Source organism: Pteronotus mesoamericanus, unplaced genomic scaffold, assembly GCF_021234165.1.
Source record: "Pteronotus mesoamericanus isolate MK-2021 breed Mesoamerican mustached bat unplaced genomic scaffold, CSHL_Meso_final contig_20, whole genome shotgun sequence".
Taxonomy (NCBI): domain Eukaryota; kingdom Metazoa; phylum Chordata; class Mammalia; order Chiroptera; family Mormoopidae; genus Pteronotus; species Pteronotus mesoamericanus.
This window is the reverse complement of record NW_026555085.1, coordinates 42355160-42374455: the sequence shown is the minus strand read 5'-3', so window position 1 is coordinate 42374455 and position 19296 is coordinate 42355160. Positions and strand designations below refer to the sequence as shown.

The window sequence follows — 19296 nt, the reverse complement described above, 5'->3', positions numbered from 1 at the left end:
AAAGGGTCCAGATCCTGCTCCCAACATCTAATTTTGCCTGGAATTATGGGAACTCTGCTGGCTTTTTGCCTCTCACATGTCGTTGGACCAACCATTCAATCTGGACTCTCATTCAATCTCCAGTTTCCCTTTAGACCCTGAAATAATTTTGCTTCTGAATTGCTCTATGTTGAGATGAGGGGTTGGACGAAGCTGAGAGTATGAATTTAATTCTAGATTTATAAGTTTGTGAATTTAGTAAACTATTGTATTTTCATAGCTATTGTGAAAAAATAATTAGGACCTCAGCGTTATATATAAAAGCAGAACAAAAGGGAACATAAGGATGTGTGATGTTAAGAGCATGGGTTTAAATTCAAACTGTGAAGAACTGAACAGACGCTTCTCCAAGGAGGACACACAGAGGGCCCATAGGCATGTGAAAGGATGCTCAGCATCACTAGCCATCAGAGAGATGCAAATTAAAACCACAATGAGATAACACCTCACACCAGTTTGGATGGCCATCATGAACAAATCAACAAACAACAAGTGCTGGTGAGGATGCAGGGAAATGGAACCCTAGTGCACTGTTGGTGGGAATGCAGACTGGTGCAGCTGCTGTGGAAAACAGTATGGAATTTCCTCAAAAAACTTAAAATGGAACTGACTTTTGATCCAGTGATCCTGCTGCTGGGATTATATCCTAAGAACCCTGAAACACCAGTTCAGAAGAACCTTGCATCCCTATGTTCATAGCAGCATTATTTGCAATAGCCAAGTGCTAGAAACAGCCTACGAGCCCAGTAGTAAATGAGTGGATCAAAAAACTGTGGTACATTTACACAATGGAATACTACACAACAGAAAGAAAGAAGGAACTCCGACTGTTTGTGACAGCATGGATAGAACTGGAGAATATTATGCTAAATGAAGTAGGCCAGTTGGTGAAAGGCAAATACCATGTGATCTTATCTATAAGTGGAACCTAATGAACAAAGCAAACTAACAAGCAAAATAGAACCCGAAGCATGGAAACAAGGAACAGACTGACAGGGACTGGAGTGGAGGGGGAAGGGGGATAAAGTTGGAAAGAAGGGAAAGGCCTAGTTAAAGAATAAGTATAAATTACCCATGGACATGAACAACAGGGTGGAGATTGACTGTGGGAGTGGGAGGCGGGGGGATAGGTGGGGCAGGGACAAACAAGGGGGGGAAATTGGGACAATGGTAATAGAATGAATGAAAGAATAAATAAATAAATAAATAAAGCCAAACGGTGATATAATTCCAGCCCCGCTATATATCAGTTGCATAAACTTGAGCAAGTCAGTTCACTTGTCTATGTCTGCCTTCCCATCACTAAAATGGGAATGATAATTGAACCTACTTTAAAAGAAATTTATGAAGGTTAAATAAGGTAATATAGCTAAAGCTTTTAATGTCTGGTAAATAGCAAGCCCTATATAAGTATTAGACAATAGGGTAATTGTCACGAAATACATGATGGTCACCTATTTCTGTATACAAAATTAGGCTAGGTATTATAGGGAATACAATATAGTACAAATACATAATACTGGATCTTAAAAGTGATGAGATAATACAAGGTTCTGAGTTAAAGCAGCAAAAATGGTAATGGAGATAAGTGGACAAATTTTCAACTAAAATATTAGAATATACAGGAAGGGGTGACTGATTATATGTGGGAGTGAAAAGAGAGCCCTAAAAAAGCCTTCCCCCACCCCATCCTTCAGCTTGTATATTACATAAACTATATTTTAGAATAAGAGAAGAACAACAGGATTTGAATGGAAGAAATGAGATTGATTTAAATATTTTTACTTCGTGGCACTTATAAGTAGAGACAAACCTGGAGCTCAGGAGAGAAAGAGATTGGAATTGCAGTTGAGATAATTGTTGAGAATATAAACGTTACTGGGTCACTCAGGGAAGACATTTAAAGGAGAAAGAAAACTCATCTTAGCCCAACATAAGAGAGAACAAGAGAAGGATAAATCGGCAAAGTTAGAATAAACAGCTAGAAATATAGAAGTACCAACAAAGTGTAATATCATGGACGTGGAAGACAGATAAAGGTCCAAAGGTCCAACTGTGGCAACTGCTATGGGAAAATTGAGTAGGATAAAGATTGGAAATAACCCCCCTGGATATAACGATTAAGCAATAATTAGTTACAGTAAGTTGGTAGAGACAGTGTACATTGTGGACACTAGCAACGATTTAGTCAGAACCTACAGGATGACAATGGAGTGTCTGCGTTGCCACTCAAATGTCTGATTTGCTGAGGAACACGCACTCTAAGCCTCAGTGTTCTCATCTGTAAAAACAGGACTACTAATGATGCCTACCTCACTGGATTCTTGGAATTTAAATGAGATAATATACCTAAATTTCATAGGCTTATATTATATATGCTAGGCTAGCAGTTATTAATGTACTCAATGAATATTTGCTATTATTATTAACAATGATATTATCACAATTGGTTAAGGAGCAAATGGGAGGTTAGGACATGAGGCTTTCTAAAGAAGTTTACAAGAAAGAGGAGCAACATGAAGCATTCACTTAAGTAGGAAACAGTGTCCAAGAAGGAATTTTTAAAATACTAGTCTGGAAAGAGGATTGGGCATACTTTTAGGTAGAGGCAAAAAAGTCAGTAGTTGAATAAAAATACTATTATAAGTTCAGGCTTCTTTATTTAGAGAAAATTTTCTCCTAACAGATAAGTTTCACAAAGAGATAATATGACAAGTTCAATAAATCAGTAACAGAGAAATATTTGAGTTGAAACATCTGTGGGTGAATCTAATTTATGAAACTGCCTATAATTTGTTGACTGTTCTTAAGCACACTAGTTTTTTCCTCCATGGAGTACCTTAGATTTACAATGCCTTACTGCTTCTGAAATGAATGTGAATTCAGGAAAGACAGGAGCCAGTGTCTGGGCAGGTTAATTTAAATAGGACATCACCTCTTTCCCTTTTTTCCAACAGTTTTTCTAGCTGTGTAGTAATTGTACAGATGATAGAGGAAGGTAGGGAAGGAGGGAGGGAGGGAGGAAGGAGAGAGAAGGCAGGGCGGGGGGAGGGACCTCAACAAAGCAGGCAGTCTATCCCCCAAGCAGTTGGGTAAGACACAATGTTAGCCATAAATACTCAGCAAAACGCCAAAAAAAAAAAAAAAGGAAATCAATAGCCTCTTGCAAAATAGATGTAAATCAGTGACCCCACCATCCTATTAGAGAAATGGGAAGAAGGGGAAACAGAGGAGAGTGCAAGAATGCTTTCATCTCAATAAATAAGCTTGATTCAAAAAACAGGCATTTCCAACGTTCTGTGTTAAAGTGTGACAAATCATTTTGACTGCCAGATACCTTTACACTGTTATACTGAAAGTTTAGAAAAACTTAACAGTTACCTCTTCACACTTTTGCCTAGAGTTGATCCTCCAAAATGAAGATCTGTTTAATTCAATTTTCTAAAAGGCTCTAATCCCAGGACTTCTTCCCTCCAAAAGGGCTCTGGCATCCTGGTCAGCGAAAAGAGAGTGAGGGAAAATGGGCCTCATGAGACTTTTTCCTCTCACAGTGACAGCAGCAGCACACGTCACTTCAGTGAAAGTTTCTTTGTTGAATTCTCACATCTTGGTCATTTGAGGAAAGAAGTCATATACCTATTTATGCTGAATTACTGATGACTGATAATGATTTATTATGATATCCTTTCAGGCTATTTACATTTGAGCAAGAGAAAGTGTTGACTCTGGAGGTAGGAATTTTAAGTATTTTGGAATGCTCTACAGGAGATGTGTGAAGACAGGACTCTAACTAGCACTTTACTAATTATATCATATTAACAGCATGCACACTCTTACCTCTGACAGTTCTTGGCAGGCTACAAGGCTGAGGATACCAAGAAGAATAATCACGTGACCAGGATTTTAATTCTAAACACTGCCTAGAAAGAAAAGTCTTCATGACCTAGGAAAACAAAGTGAAATTACCTTATCGTGGATTAGCTGTGACTCTTAGGTGTATCTTGTACTGATTATTTCTCTAATCTGTTGGTTAAAAAATATATCACTAACAGTTACTCTAATCTGAGAAAAGAAGAAAGAGGAAGAACAAAGCTGTAGTTAATATAAACAGAATTCTCTTAAAAGTAAATCCTCAGGCCACCTTCAGGAAATAAAAGATTTTTCGTGGTGACTTCTTTTCAGCCAGAATTGCCATCTTCCAGTAATTCATGAAAATGACTAACACAAAGGGAAAGATGAGAGGCATGTGCTATATGTTCTCTAGGCCTTTTAGAAATATGGAGTTGTTCCTTTGGCCACATATGTGCTAATCTATAAGAAAGGTGGTGTTTTAGATATCGAGGAAATGGGCACTATTAAAAAGGAATGCCCCACAAATGTTACCAAGGCAAAACTGGAAGAGTCTACAGTATCACCCAGCATGTAATGAGCATGGTTGTGAACAAATAAGTAAAGGGCAAGATTCTTGCTAAGAGAAGTAATGTACATATTGAGCATATTAAACACTCTAAGAGGCAAGGTAACTTCCTGAAACATGTGAAGAAAAATTATAGAAAAAGAAGGAAGCCAAAGAGAAAGGTACCTACATTCATCTGAAGTGCCAGCCTGCTCCACCCAGAGAAGCACACTATGTGAGCACCAGCGGAAAGGAACTTGAGCTGCAGCAGCCCATTCCCTATACATTCATGGCATGATAAGTGTGAAAAAAGTGAAAGACCTTTGCACTTATAAAAATGCTTCTCCTAATTGAATAGAAGTGTGGTGTCTTTCTGCCCAAGAAAATATTTGAAGAAAACTTTATGTACCTCCCCCCAAAAGTGGAGGTTTTATAGCACACAAAAGCACTGAATATATATTTATTAGTCAGGTATACTAACTGTTGTGAGCAAATAGAAAAGATACAGTGAGAAACTACTAAATACATGTAAACAAACATGAGAAATAGGTATATAAGCAACTATAACTTGTGTGTGTGTGTGTTAGTGAGGATAAAATGTGGAGGAAGGGCATAATAAATTATCAAATATTGCTTTAAGGGGGAGACAATAGCAAGCACTATTTATGTAGGGCAGTTGCTTTCATATAAATGTTTTTATTTGATCCTTACAATGACCCTAACAACTTAAGTATAACACTAAAAACTCAAATACAGCAGACATTCAGAGAAAAGAAGGGAGGTTTGTCAGCAGGTGGATAGTGTGGATACTTAGGCGGAAAAATGGGAGAGGAGTCAGGACAGAGCCTTTCCATTTAGCATTATTATAGGCTTAAGCTTAATGTTATTATAACCTCTATTTGTGGAAAAACATTACTCGAGTCACAATAAGATGTACAAAACATCTTATTTCAATTTAAGGATTTACCACTCCTATGTACTTAGCCCTGGATAATTTCACACATGTGTGAAATGACACATATGTAAGTTATTCATTTTGCATTATTTTTAATGGCAAATGTTTGAAAACAACTAAATTTCCATCAATAGAGGACTAAGTAAATAAATTATGGTCCAGTCATATACTAGAATACTGTGCAGCTGTCAAATAGAATGAAATAGCTTTCTGCTGATATGGAAAGATCTCCATATTAGTTTCCTAAGACTGCTGGGAAAAATCCCACACCCTGTATGATACAAATGAATAGAAATTTATTGTATCACAGTTCTGGAGATGAGAAGTCAAACATCAGGGTATTGTCATGGCCTTTTGCCCTCTGAAGCTTATGGAGAGAATCCTTCCTTGCCTCTTCCTAGCTCCTGGTGACTTTCCAGCAAGCTTTGGCATTCCTTGGCTTATGGCTACATCAGTCCAATATCTGCCTCTGTTGTCTGTCATTGCATGGAATTCTCACTCTGCATCTGTGTCCTCTTCTTATAAGGACACAAGTCATATTGGTATAAGGGCCCAACCTACACCAGTATGACCTCATTTTAGATAATAACATCTGCAATGACCTTATTTCTAAACAACGTCATCTTTTGAGATACTGGGCATTAGGACTTCAACATATTTTTTGGTGGTGGAGGATGACAAAATTCAATACAATCTCCAAGGAAAATTAAGTGAAAAAATCAAGGTGCAGTGCACAATATATAGCTTGATAACTTTATGTAAAATAAACATACACACAGATATTACATAAAGATTTATTAGAGTATTTCTGGAAGGATTCATAAAATGCTAGTGGCCACAAGCAGGAGAACTACATAGCTTGTAGAAACAGTATAGAAAAATCATACTTTTAAATTATTGTTTTTTTGTACTTTTTGAATTGTGTTAATTAATTTTTAACTCTCCTTTCACAACTATTCTTGTTACCTTGAATCTATTTAACATTTAATTTTCTCAAATATTAATATTAATATTAATGAGAAAATATTAGTGTGTCCAGTAACTGGGCTGTGAAAGAATTCACAATAAGAAGGAAATACAGAGAGCAAAGTTTTATTCACTTCCCATGGGAGGAAAGGGGCTAGGTGCAAAGAAATGCACCAGCCCTGAGGGCTTAGGATATTTTTGCACATATAAGATTCCAATGAGTGGTGCTTGGGAAATGTTACTGTAAATCCTTTTACATTTAATTTGACACAAGTTGGGAGAGTAGTTTTGGAAAGAAAATATTTTTGTAGAGTTGAAGTCAGCTGAGTGGATGAAATAAGACTATTTGTGGGAGCATATATTTATGTTACAAACATTTATTGAACATCATCTAGAAAAATACACCAAAGTATTTTTTTAAAATAACATAGGTACCACATCTTCTTTATCCAATCCTCTATCAAAGGACACTTTGGTTGTTTCCATGTCTTGGCCACTGTAAAAAATGCTGTAATGAACATAGGGGTGCATATATCTTTGTGAATAAATGTTTTCAAATTTTGCAGGTAGGTACCCAGAAGAGAGGTTGCTGGGTCATATGGTAACTCTATTCTTAATTTTTTGGAGAATCACCATATTGGTGTCCACAGTGGCTGCACCACTTTACATTCCCACCAGAAAGAATAAATAAATAGAACATTTCCTTTTTCTCCACCACCTCTCCAACACTTGTTATTACTTGTCTTGTTGATAATAGCCATTCTAACTAGTGTGAGGTGGTATCTAATTGTAGTTTTTATTGTTATTCAATCACAGTTGTCCCAATATTTCCCCCCTGTTGCTCTCCTCTGCCCTCCCCATCCCTGACTCCCACACTCAGTCCCCGCCCTGTTGTCCATGTCCATGGGTCTTTTATACCTGTTCCTTGAATAGATCCTTCCCCTTCTCTCCCCTATTATCCCCCTTCTCCCACCCCTCAGGTCACTGTCAGTTTGTTCCTTATTTCTATGTCTCTAGTTCTACTTTGCTCACTTGTTTGTTTTGTTCATTAGGTTCTACTTATAGGTGAGATCATATGGTATTTGTCTTTTGCTTCCTGCCTTATTTCACTTAGCATAATACTCCCCAGTTCCATCCATGCTGTCACAAAGAGTAGGAGTTCCTTCTTTCTTTCTGCTGCATAGTATTCCATTGTAAATGTACCACAGTTTTTTGATACACTCATTTGCTAAATGATGGGCACTTACGCTGTTTCCAGCACTTGGTTATTGCAAATAATACTGCTATGAACATAGGGGTGCATAGGTTCCTCTGAATTGGTGTTTCAGGATTCATAGAGTATAATCTCAGTAGTGGGATCACTAGATCAAAAGTCAGTTCCATTTTAAGTTTTTTGAGGAAATTCTATACTGTTTTCCACAATGGCTGCACCAGTCTGCATTCCCACTAACCATGAAAGTTTCCATGAAGGAAAACATAGACAGAAAAATTTCAGATATCTCACACAGCAATATTTTCACTAATATATCTCCTAGGGCAAGGGATATAAAGGAAAGAATGAAAAAAAATGGGACTACATCAAATTAAAAAGCTTCTGCATGGCTAAAGAAAACATCAGCAAAATGAAAAGGGAACCAACCATATGGGAAAACGTATTTGCTAATGATACCTCAGACAAGGGTTTGCTCTCCACAATATAAAAAGAACTCAGATGACTCAACACCAGGAAGACAAAAAATCCAATTAAAAAATGGGCAAACAGACACTTCTCCAAGGAGAACATACAGAGGGCCCAGAGACATATGAAAGGATGCTGATTATTACTAGCATCAGAGAGATACAAATTAAAACCATAGTGAAATACCACTCCACACCAGTGAGGATGACCATCATTAACATATCAACAAATAACAACTGCTGGCGATGTGGAGAAAAGGAAGCTCTAGTGCACTGTGAGTGGCAATGAAGACTAGTGCATCTACTGTGGAAAACAGTATGCCTCAGCAATTTTGAGAGAGAAAAACAAAGTAAGAGGGCTCACAATACCTGATATCAAACTATATTACAAGGCCACTGTAATCAAAACAGTGTGGTCCTGGCATAAGAACAGATACATAGATCAATGGAACAGAATGGAGAGCCCAGAAATAAACCCAAATCTCTATGATCAGTTAATATTTGACAAAGTGGCAAGAGTAGAAAATGGAGCAAAAATAGCCACTTCAATAAATGGTCTTGTGAGATCCGGACAGGTACATGCAGAAGAATGACACTAGACCACAAACTTATACCAAAATAAACTCAAAATGGATAAAAAGCTTAAATATAAGTCTTGCTGTAGTTTTGATTTGCATTTACCTACTAGTTAGTTAGGCTGAGCATCTTTTCATGTGTCTGTTGGCCATTGTATGTCTTCTTGGAAGAAGTCCTTGTTCAGGTCCTTTGCCCATTTTTTAATTAGACTGTTCATTTGTTTGGTGTTGAGTAGTATGAATTCCTTATATATTTTTGGATGTTAGCCCTATTTCAGAGCTGTTTGCATATATCTTCTCCTATTTGGTTACTTGGTTTTTGTTTTGTTGGTGGCTTCTTTTGCTGTGCAGAAGTTTTTTAGTTTTATATAGTCCCATTCATTTATTTTTTGCCTTTACTTCCCTTGCCTTTGGGGTCAAATTCATAAAGTCTTCTTTAAGACCAAGTTATGGTGTGTGTATATATATATATATATATATATATATATATATATATACACACACAATATAATATATAAGAAAAGAGAGTAATATATACTCAGCCATAAGAAAAGATGAACAACTGCCATTTGTGATGACATGGGTGGATGTCGAGACTATCATGCTAAGTGAAATAAATTAGACAGAAAAAGCTAAGAACTATATGTTTTCTCTCATATGTGGGATATAAAACTGAAAGCAACAAATGGATAAATAAGAAAAACAAACAGAAACTCATAGACACAGACAACAGTATGGTTACCAGAAGGAAGGCAGGTATGGAGGTAGTAAAGGGTAAAGAGTGTCAAATACATGGTTACAGAAGATAATTTGACTTTGGGTGATGAACACACAGTGCAATATACAGATCATGTATCATCATAAAATTCTGCACTTGAAACTTATATGGTCTTATTAACCAATGTCCCCCTGGTATCTTTAATAATTAAAAAAAGTAACATAATAGTTAAAATTTTTTAATAATTAAAATTATTAAAATTAATTAAACTTATTTTAATAAATAATAAAATAATTAAAATTATTTTTAATAATTAAAAAGTAAAACTTCTTTATTAATATGCATAATTTTATAATTTTGTTTTTAAAAATTGTAGACATTTTCTGGTATATTTACCTTCACAGAATAATTCTAGCTTGATTTAATATGGGAGAACACCCGATTTTTAGACCAAATTATTGGCTCAAACAAATAAAACCAGACTATGTGAACAATGAAGTGTTTATTTTTCAAATATGTAGCACAAAAAGTGTTTTGTTTTATAATGAATTCATTTGAATTATAATAAAATAGTAGAATTAATGGCAAACATAAAGCTAAGGATTCCCTACATCACCAATGCCAGATATGATCTATGTTTTGACTTTTGCCAATCAAACTAGTGAAAAATGGAATGTTTTCATTTACATTCTTATAATTATTAAGGAGATTTATCATCTTTTCATTATTTATTGGTCATAAGTTTCTTTTCTGGGACTTGATTTTGCCTCTTCTGTTAGTTGTCTTTTTCTCATTGATTTATATGAACTCTTTAAATATTATGACCTTAATATTCTTCTGTTATAGGTGTGGCAGATATTGTCTCCTGATCTTTGGCTTGTTTATGGTGCCTTTCATGAATTAAAAATGGTTAAAAAACAAAAACCTGACCAAGGTTTGGTTTTGTTTTTCTTGGTCATATCTCTCATTCGTTTCCTCAGTGGTTTTTGGATTTTGTGTCTTGCTTAATAAAATCTTCATGACCACCCCTCCCCCCCAAAAAAAAAACTATTGAAGGATAGAATGAGGTTTCCAATTACACATGGCAAATTGAGTTTGGTTGTTTGTTTTTATAATTTCCTAAAATCCCACATAAAAGTCAGCAAAGCAATAAAAAAGGAATAAACCCACTATCACAAAGAGAACCAAGTGTGTAGTAATAGTAACTAAGTGATATGCACAGAACTTTAGACAATATAAAATAGACGAATGAGTGGTAAAAGAAGCTCAGTAAGAAAGCTGAAGCCTAACTGGCTGCAGCGAGAGATGCCCCAATGAGAAATGCACTAGTTGAACTATAAATACTGTAAAAGTTCAGGATCTGAGGATGCTGGTTATCACTTAGGAACCAGGGTGTGTGGTGCAGCCAAAAAGAAAAGAATTAATTGAAAGTCTATAAGCAGTAGTTAGATGCTCTCGAGGCCCTGTTCAGCCAGTGGAGTCAGGCACGCCCCTCTAGCACCTGGATGAAGGTATGTAGAATGGAGAGTCAGGTTTACTGTGAAACTAATGAAGCCTAGGCCTCAGGCCTCTCACTTGCACAGGTCCCTTCCAAGGACCTGTATTTAATTTTGCTTCATAATTTTATTTATTTGTCTCAAAAAGGGCTCCCCAAATTGTATAAGCTATAGGCCCTAACCTACACAGGGTAGAGAGGTTGGACCAGGAGATACCATGCTAAACACAAGGGGATTGTGTGGGAGACTGCATGAAAAACCCCTGCCACAGCTCAGTTCCCCAAGCACCGGTAGCCAGGTCAGGCAAGAGACTAGAAATAACTGACGAGCTCCAAATCAAAGATCTACAGAAACTAACATTTACAAGGGCCCATCTGTCTCTGTCAGGGTTCCTATCCTGACTCAGTCTCCCCAAGCAGAGCTCACCAGTTTGCAACTCCTGGAACTTAAAAGCCTCACTTTGAGGTATGAATAGACAGCCAAAAATCACCAGAGAGGAGCGTCTAATATAATAGAAAAAAAAAAGCATACAAAAATTACATAATAAAAATAAACCTGGTAACACATACTCTCACAAAGGAGAAAATATTGCATCTATTAAAAAAAAGTTTATGCATGTATGTATTTGTGTATGTATATGTATACACACACACGCCCCCCCTTAACATATAAGACAAAAGGACTTTAGACCAAGATAGACACGTAGGTAGACACACTTTGTCTCCTCATACAACCAAAAGAAGGACAACAACAAATTTAAAAACAAAAAACTACCAGAATTGCCAGAAAATCAAACTGTAAGAAACTCCTACAGCCAAAGAGTTGAAGAAGAAACATTCATCCAGACTGGTAGGAGGAGTGGAGAACTCTCCTTCCCTTCACTTTTGGTTCCCTATGTATTTTTCTTTATTTCACCTTACATAGCCTTCACTTTTTCCTCTATTTTGCAACTATACTCAAGCACTTCTGTAAGCACCCTGATTACCAGTGTTTTGAACTGTGCATCTGATAGGTTCACTATCTCTTCATTGCTTAGTTGTATTTTTTCTGGAGTTTTGATCTGTTCTTTCATTTGGGCCATATTTCTTTCTGAGAATATGTGTTACCAGGTTTGTTTTTATTATGAAGTTTTCCTATACTTTTTTCCCCTATTATATTAGAGGCTCTCTCTGGTGGAAGGAAACCGGGACTCAGATCAACTGATTTGGAGCAGAAGGAAGAAATAAACGTTCAACCAGAACAGAATGAAGAAACAATTCAAAAAAATGGGGAGAGACTGAGGAACCTCTGAGACAACTTTAAACGTTCCAACATCCAAATCATAGGGGTGCCAGAAGGAGAAGAGGAAGAGCAAGAAATTGAAAACTTATTTGAAAAATAATGAAGGCAAACTTCCCCAATCTGGCCAAGGAAATAGACCTCCAGGAGATCCAGGAAGCTCAGAGAGTCCCAAAGAAGTTGGAGCCAAGGAAGCACATACCAAGGCACATCATAATTACATTACCCAAGATTAAAGATAAGGAGAGAATCCTAAAAGCAGCAAGAGAAAAGGAGACAGTTACCTACAAAGGAGTTCCCATAAGACTATCAGCTGATTTCTCAAAAGAAACCTTGCAGGCAAGAAGGAGTTGGCAAGAAGTATTCAAAGTCATGAAAGACAAGGATCTACATCCAAGGTCACTCTATCCAGCAAAGCTATCATTTAGAATGGAAGGGCAGACAAAGTGTTTCCCAGATAAGGTAAAATTAAAGCGGTTCATCATCCCCAAGCCCATATTATATGAAATGTTAAAGGGACTTATCTAAGAAAAAGAAGATCAAAAACTATGAACAGTAAAATGACAACAAACTTACAACTCTCAACAACTGAACCTAAGAAAAACAGAAACCAAAACAAACTAAGCAAACAACTAGAACAGGAACAGAATCAAAGAAAGGGAGATCAGAGGGGAGGGGGAGAATGGGGGAAAAGGTACAGGGAATAAGCAGCATAAGTAGTAGGTACAAAATAGACAGGGGGAGGTTTAGAATAATGTAGGAAATGGAGAAGTCAAAAAATGTATATGTATGACCCATGGACGTGCACTAAGTGGGGATAATGCTGGTGGGAGGGGGGTGCAGGGAGGAGGGGAATAAAGGGGAGAAAAAAATGGGACAACTGTAATAGCATAATCAATAAAATATACTTAAAAAGAAAAAATTAAAAATAAGACAAAACTATTGGATATTTAAAATATGACAGCAGTTGGATTAAAACATAAGAGTGAGGAAATTTTATTCATAACAAAGATTCCAGAAATAAAATATGGAAAAAATGAAGGAGAGAAAAATTAACAAAGAAATAATACAAACAGATGTCCCAGCTCTGAAAATTTGTTTGCTAATTGAGTCTACTAAATGTCCAGTACAATAAATAAATAATAGTAATAACCAATGTTTGCAGTTATGTTCTAAACATTTAAGTATTACTGCTAACCTCCCAAGACCATATGATGTGGATACTATACTAGTACTATGCTATCCTCCTTTTATAGGCATCAGAGTCACAAAGTAATTGAGGTAATGCTAGTTAAATAGACAGATCTAGCAGTCTGGTTCTAGAATCCATATTCCTAATCACACATCCCTGCCTCTCCAGAAATAAAAGATCTTGCAAATGCTGAATTATCTTGAAGTTTTAGAACCCTCAGTCTTCCCAGGAGAAAAAGTAGGTCACATACCAAGTACTGGGAACAAGAATGGCATAAGAATTCTCAATAGCACTACCAAAAACCAGAAGACAATGGAGTAATGCTTTCAAGTTTCTGAGGGAAAATAATTTTCAACCTAGAGTTCTACATGCAGGCTCTCCATCAAGGGTGAGAGTAGAATTAAAACATTTTTAATAATGCATGCAAGATTGCAAAACTTTACTCCCTATGCAGCCTTTCTCAAGAAGCTCCTGGGGGACTAAAGAAAGAGGAAGATGTAGTTCATCAAGGAAAGGAGTTCATTAAGTAGAGAGTCAGCAGGAAATCTGGGAATATGAGAAAGGGAGGCCTCAGGTGACAACTGTGCTGCAGACCCGGAAAGCCACCAGACAGGACTGGAGCAAGAAGACAGAGGTCTCAAAGGGATGATGAGAGAGGAAGAACAGAAGAAGGAAGAAAAACTGAGAGATTAGCATAGTGTTTGACTAGATTGAGAGAAGTTTTGTGGTCCTGGCAGGTTAGGAATTAATTAGTTCTTAGCACATGAAAACTAAACAAATGGAAAAATTAGGTAATATCAGACTCAGGGAAAATAAATACTTGTACAATAAATGAAAGTTAATTATGGTATAAGTTATAAATCAGTGCTAAGTAATATTTATCCAGTTATACCGATGAAATAATCAAAAATAGTAAAAAATACTGTTCTGGTGGTGGCAGCTGTGGCATTCCTCTGTGGGAAAGGAATTGTTACCTGATTAAATACCTCTTTCTTAGCAAAACAGAAAGTGGATATGTATGTGACAAACACAAGGAAAAAATTTTTTTTTAAATATTGGGTGAATGGAGGAGAGGGACACATTCTTTTTCTCTTGTTCTTCTTTATTTTTTTCACATGGTTACTTTATAAAATTATTTAATTAATTAGCTACTTGTCTATGTTTCACCTTTTCACAACAGAATGTAAATTTTCAAGTATGGGGACTTTGTTCCAGTTGTTTGTAGGAGGGAAGATGACAGAGAGTGAATAATTGGGCTAAATCCCCATCCTTTACAGTAGATAATCAACAGACAATGTCCAATTGTGAAAAATCTAGAAGTAATAGTATAAGCATATCACTTCAAATTATATCTGTAGAAACCACTAAAGTAGTTGTGAGTGATTTCTTCTGGGAGCAGAAACTGGGAATGTGAAGGGGTACGGCAGGAGAGAGCTTTGTTCCATTATAAGCCTTGTAATGACTGGTTTTTAAGTTATTTGCATATATTACTTTGATAAACAAATAATAACCAAACTTTTAAAGGACAAAAATATAAGTGCCTACTATAAAATTATGTATAGCAAAATTAAGGTTCATTTTACATTTAAAACATTTTACAGTAGTATTTTAGAATTACTAACTTCTCATATACATGTATAAAGAACTGAATGTAAGGGTGTTAGAAATAGTGCAATTCATAACCTAAAATAAACATTTAAAATAAATAAAAGGTTACTTGTATTTATAGCAATGTTCCTTTCAAGACATTTTAGTAGTTCTAGTGTCCATGATGAGCCAGGTGACTTTCAAAGCATGAGATGGAATTGCAATATTCCTATCATATTATTATCTGCAATTCCATGGGTTCAGAACTCACTAGCTTTCAGAAGTTCACATCTTCTGATTTTAAGAAATTATCTGCCGGGTTGCTGATAAAGGCCTCAAGTTATTTTTTACCTGTTTGAATTAGAAAAACACCTTGTTTTGTTCTGTCCAGTAGCCTTTACCTTATTTATCCTTGTGTGATTTTGAACTGTTTTCATCCTGTTATGAATTAATTGATAAGGTCATTTGAATCAGGATTTGTGACAGATATATGAAGGGGCTCAATAAAGATTTTTTTAGTTAAATATTTAAAAATATATATGCACTTTATTATTTTTTAATTTTTTTTATTATTCTTCAAGCACAGTTGTCTCCATCTCCTGCCACCATTTTCCTCTGCCCCACCCTCAATCCTTCCCCACTTTGGCTTTGTCCATGGGTCCTTTATATATGTTCCTTGATGATGCTTCCCCTTCTTTTCCTCTTATCACCCACCTCCCTTCTCCCCTCTGAGTACTGTCAGTTTGTTTATTTCAATGTTGCTGGTTTGCTTGTTTGTTTTGTTGATTAGGTTCCACTTACAGGTGAGATCACCTTTCACCGCCTGCCTTATCTCACTTAGCATAATGCTCTCCAGTTCCATCCATGCTGTTGTGAAGGGCAGTAACTCTTTCTTTCTGCTGTGTAATATTCCATTCTGTAAATGTACCATAGTTTTTTGATCCACTCATTTATTGATGAACACTGAGGTTGCTTCCAATACTTGGTTATTGTAAATTGTGCTGTTATCAACATTGGGGTGCAGAGGTTCTTTTGAATTGGTGTTTCGGGATTCTTAGCGTATAATCTCAGCAGTGGAATTACTGGGTCAAAAGGCAAATCCATTTTAAGCTTTTTGAGGAAATTCTAAACTATTTTCCACAGTGGCTACACCAGTCTGCATTTCCACCAACAGTGTACTAGGATTCCCTTTTCTCCACAACCTTGCCAGCACTTGTTTGTTGATTTGTTTATGATGGCCATTCTGACTGGTGTGAAATGGTATCTCATTGTGGTTTTAATTTGCATCTCCCTGATGGCTAGTGATGCTGAGCATCCTTTCATATGTCTCTGGGCTCTCTGTATGTCCTCCCTGTAGAAGTGTCTTTTCAGATCCTTTGCCCATTTTTTAATTTGATTTTTTGTCTTCCTGGAGTGGAGTCATGTGAGTTCTTTATATATTTTGGATATCAAACCCTTGTCCAAGGTATCATTGGCAAATACATTTTCCCATACATTTGGCTACCTTTTCATTTTGCTGATGTTTTCTTTAGCCATGCAGAAGCTTGTTATTTTGATGAAGTCCCATTTATTTGTTCTTTCCTTTATGTCCCTTGTTCTAGGGGACATATCCGTGAAAATATTGCTGTGTGGAATATCTGAGAGTTTCCTGCCTATGTTCTCCTCTAGGACTTTTATGGTGTCATGACATGTTTAACTCTTTTATCCATCTTGAGTTTATTTTTGTGTATGGTATAAGTTGGTGGTTGAATTTCATTTTTTTGCATATAGCTCTCCAGCTCTCCCAACACCATTTGTTGAAGAGACTATTTTTACTCCATTTTATGCTTCTCCCCCTTTGTCGAATATTAGTTGACCATAGAGACATGGGTTTACTTCTGGGCTCTCTATTCTGTTCCATTGATCTATGTGTCTGTTTTTATGCCAGTACTAGACTGTTTCGATTACAGTGGCCTCGTAATATAGTTTGATGTCAGATATTGTGATCCCTCCTACTTTGTTCGTTCTCAAAATTGCTGCAGATATTCAGGGATGTTTATGGTTCTATGTAAATTTTTGAAATGTTCTATATCTGTGAAATATGCCATTGGTGTTTTAATAGTGATTACAGTGAGTCTATAAATCATTTTGGGTAGTATGGATATTTTGATGATGATAATTCTTCAATCCATGAACACAGTATATGGTCCCATTTATTTGTGTCTTCCTTAACTTCTTTCTTCAGTGTTGTGTAGTTTTCTGAGTACAGGTCTTTTACCTCCTTGGTTAGGTTTGTTCCTACATACTTTATTTTTTTCTTGTTGCTATAGCAAATGGGAATTTTTTCCTGATTTCATATTCTGATATTTCATTGTTGGTATACAAAAATGGCTTTGATTTCTGAATATTGACTTTTTATCCCGCTGTTTTGCCAAATTCACTTATTAGGTTGAGTAGTTTTTTGGTAGAGTATAAGGTTTTCTATGTACACAATCATGTCATCTGCGAACACTGACGGTTTTACCTCCTCCTTTCAAATTTGGATGCCTTTTCTTTTTCATGTCTGATCACTGTGGCTAGGACTTCCAGTACTATGTTGAATAAAAGTGGTGAAAACAAACATCTCTGTCTTGTTCCTGATCTTAGTGATAAAGCTTTTAGTTTTTGCTCATTGAGTATGCTGGCTGTAGTTCCATATATGGCCTTTATTATATGGAGGTATGCCCCCTTTACTCCCACTTTGCTGAGTGCTTTTATTATAAATGGGTGCTGTACCTTATCAAATGCTTTTTCTGCATCTATTGATACGGTCATGTGATTCTTGTCTTTCCTTTTGTTTATGTTATGTATTATGTTTATTGACTTGTGAATATTGTACCATCCTTTCATCCCTGGGATGAATCCCACTTAATCATTATGGATGATCTGTTTTATGTATTGCTGGATGCAGTTTGCCAATATTTTGTTGAGGATTTTAGTGTCTATGTTTATCAGCAATATTGACCTATAGTTTTCTTTCTTTGTTGTGTCTTTATCTGGTTTTGGGATTAGGATGATGTTTGCCTCAAAAAAAGAGTTTAGGAGTCTCCTTTCTTCTTGGATTTTTTTGAATAGTCTGAGAAAGACAAGGGGTTAGCTATTCCTTAAATGTTTTGTAAAATCCTCCTTTGAAACCATCTAGTCCCAGGCTTTTGTGTGCCAGGAGTATTTTTATTGCTGCCTCAGTTTCACCTGCTGTTATTGGCCTGTTCAGGCTTTCTGATTCTTCTTGATTCAGTTTTGGAAGATTATATTTTTTTAGAAATTTGCACATTTCACCCATGTTTTCAAATTTCTTGGCATATAGTTGTTCATAGTAATTTCTTACAATCCTTTGTATTTCTATGGTATCAATTGTAATTTCACCTCTTTCATTTCTGATTTTATTTATTTGGTTACCCTCCCTTTTTTTCTTGATGAGTCTGCCTAAAGGCTTGACAATTTTGTTTATCTTTTCAAAGAACCAGATCCTGGATTTATTGATCCTTTGAATTGTTCTTTTAGCCTCTCTGTCATTTAATTCTGCTCTGATCTTGATTATTTCCTTCCTTCTACTCATTCTGGGCTTTGTTTGTTTTTGTTCCTCTAGTTCTTGTAGAGGTAGGGTTGGGTTGTTTATTTGAAAATTATCTGTCTTTTTTAGGTAGGCATGTTGCTATGAACTTTCATCTCAGGACTGCCTTCACTGTGTCCCATAGGTTTTGGGCTGTTTTGTGTTCATTTACATTTGCTTCCAGACACTTTGTGATTTCTTCCTTGATCTCATTTTTAACCCATTCATTGTCATAGTGTGTGAGTCAGTCTCCATGAATTTGAATGTTTTTGAGTTTTTTCCTTGAGGTTGGTTTCTAGTTTCAAGCCACTGTGATCTGAGAAAATGCTTGTTATGATTTCAGTTTTCCTGAATTTGTTGAGGCTTGTTTTGTGTCCTATCATGTGGACTATCTTTGAAAATGTTCCATGTACATTTGAAAAGTATATTTTGCTTCTTTGGGGTGATAGGTCTGTATACATCAATCAAGCCCATTTGATCTAGACTGTTGTTCAGTCCACAATATCCTTGTTGATTCTTTGCATAGATCTATCTATTGTTGACAATGGGGTGTTAAAATCCCCTCTTATGAGTGTGTTTCTGTTGATATTTTTCTTGAAGTCCTCCAAGGTTTTCCTTATATATTTAGGTGCTTCCATGTTGGGTGTGTATATGTTTACAAGGGTTATATCTTCTTGATGAATTATTCCCTTACGCATTATGTAGTGTCCTTCGTTGTTTTTTTAATGGCCTTTGTTTTGAAATCTATTTTGTCTGATATAAGTATTGCTACTCCATCGTTTTTTTTACATCCATTTGCTTGGAATATTTTTTCCAGCCTTTCACTTTCAGTCTGTTCTTTTGTCC

At 36.1% G+C, this 19296-nt stretch overlaps 1 non-coding gene and 1 pseudogene across 1 annotated transcript; both read left to right on the top strand.

Annotated features, from left to right (window-relative positions):
- The first annotated feature begins 4253 nt into the window (after positions 1-4253).
- Positions 4254-4733, top strand: LOC129067125 (60S ribosomal protein L21-like; annotated as a pseudogene).
- Positions 4734-14193: 9460 nt separating this feature from the next.
- Positions 14194-14325, top strand: LOC129068026 (small nucleolar RNA SNORA41). The gene has a single exon (XR_008528845.1). It is a non-coding gene; the product is annotated as a small nucleolar RNA SNORA41 (small nucleolar RNA).
- The last annotated feature ends 4971 nt before the right edge of the window (positions 14326-19296 follow it).